The sequence below is a fragment of the Neoarius graeffei genome, chromosome 16 (assembly GCF_027579695.1).
Source record: "Neoarius graeffei isolate fNeoGra1 chromosome 16, fNeoGra1.pri, whole genome shotgun sequence".
NCBI lineage: Eukaryota > Metazoa > Chordata > Actinopteri > Siluriformes > Ariidae > Neoarius > Neoarius graeffei.
The window spans coordinates 9,063,703-9,066,107 of NC_083584.1; positions in this window are offsets into that span (position 1 = coordinate 9,063,703).

Genomic DNA, 2,405 nt, shown 5'->3' on the forward strand with positions numbered 1-2,405 from the left:
AAACATAAAAAAAAAAATCTAAAGGTATCATGAATTATTACTTTTGTTTCATTTATAAAAAGCAACACCCATAACCCCACCCCAACACTAATTAACATTAATAATTCACAACTTTTCATACAAGCTGTTAATTATGAATTTCCCCTATAATTATATTTATAGCAAAATTCTCCAAAACGTCCAATACTTTGTGTTTTTATTGGGCTTATGTTATTTTCATCTTTTGTCTGCAAATTTTCCTTCAGGCAGATTTTTCTGCTCTCCAGGCCACCATTTTGAATAAAAAAGGTTCTGTGTAAATTTTAAGGTTAATAAAATAAAAAAAAAGTGCTTTATTAAATTTTATTTAACCTTAAAATAAAATTTAATAAAGCACTTTAGCTGTCCTTGAACAGACTAATACAGATAAACATGCAGGATTAGATCAGATTGAGTAATTTAGATTTAAATTCCATAGCTGTAGTACACCGCGTGTCCACTAGAGGGAGACTACATAATTTAAAGTTAAATCTTACAGCTGTAGTACACAGCGTGTCCACTAGAGGGAGACTACATCAATTATTTAGACTTAAATCCTACAGCTGTAGTACACCGCGTGTCACCGCCAGGTCATCACAGGGCTGACACACAGACAACCATTCACATTCACACCGACGGTCAATTTAGAGTCACCAGTTAACCTAACCTGCATGTCTTTGGACTGTGGAGGAAACCCATGCGGACACGGGGAGAACATGCAAGCTCCACACGCCCTCGCCAGCCACGGGGCTCAAACCCGGACCTTCTTGCTGTGAGGCGACAGCGCTAACCACTACACCACCGTGCCGCCTAGCGGGAGCGTACATAATTTATTTAGACTTAAATCCTACAGCTGTAGTACACCGCGTGTCCACTAGAGGGAGACTGCATTATTTAGACTTAAATCCTACAGCTGTAGTACACCGCGTGTCCACTAGAGGGAGACTGCATTATTTAGACTTAAATCCTACAGTTGTAGTACACCCCGTGTCCACTAGAGGGAGAGTACATAATTTATTTAGACTTAAATCCTACAGCTGTAGTACACCCCGTGTCCACTAGAGGGAGACTACATAATTTAGAGTTAAATCCTACAGCTGTAGTACACCCCGTGTCCACTAGAGGGAGACTACATAATTTAGAGTTAAATCCTACAGCTGTAGTACACCACGTGTCCACTAGAGGGAGACTACATTATTTAGACTTAAATCCTACAGCTGTAGTACACCCCGTGTCCACTAGAGGGAGACTACATAATTTAGAGTTAAATCCTACAGTTGTAGTACACCCCGTGTCCACTAGAGGGAGAGTACATAATTTATTTAGACTTAAATCCTACAGCTGTAGTACACCCCGTGTCCACTAGAGGGAGACTACATAATTTAGAGTTAAATCCTACAGCTGTAGTACACCACGTGTCCACTAGAGGAAGACTACATAATTTAGACTTAAATCCTACAGCTGTACTAGTACACCGCGTGTCCACTAGAGGGAGACTACATAATTTATTTCGACTTAAATCCTACAGCTGTACTAGTACACCGCGTGTCCACTAGAGGGAGACTACATAATTTATTTCGACTTAAATCCTACAGCTGTACTAGTACACCGCGTGTCCACTAGAGGGAGACTACATAATTTATTTCGACTTAAATCCTACAGCTGTAGTACACCGCGTGTCCACTAGAGGGAGACTACATAATTTAAAGTCAAATCCGACAGTTGTAGTACACCCCGTATCCACTAGAGGGAGAGTACATAATTTAAAGTTAAATCCGACAGTTGTAGTTAAACCTTTCCAATGACTTGAAATGCCTGTTCGGTGTTGACAGACTGCACTAATATTTACTCCATCCACATAAAATCGCATTAATATTTCCCAGTGTCTCAAACCAAGAAGAAAATAAAAGCAGATTAAATGTGAAATAGCGGCATCATTACACACTGTGTTATTCTGTTACCTAGGTTAGCGATGATTAATAACTAAGCTATCTTAACTTTTCACATAATTGTCTATTTTCCTTTTTGTGAACGCAGTGTGCTTCTGCAGTAAGTAAGCGTAAAAAGCAAAAAAAAAAAATTCCAACGCCTAATGGCGTCATTAACAAACTCCGTTGTAAGACGAAAACACGTCCTCAATCACTAAGTAGTACACTCGAAATGATTGAGTTTGCACACTACAGAGTGCGTTCTAGTAGGAAAATTACCGCGGTTTGAAGTTCAGCCAGTAGGAGCGCGAGAGAGGCGGGACTATCTGTGGATTGACATTGTTCTGGTCAATGAACACAAAAGAGGGAGGATCAGTGTCCAATCAGAGCGCGCGGTTTCCGTTACGTCACTCCTGAACACTGCAACGCCTACTTCCGTATACAAATAAAGAGGAGCTT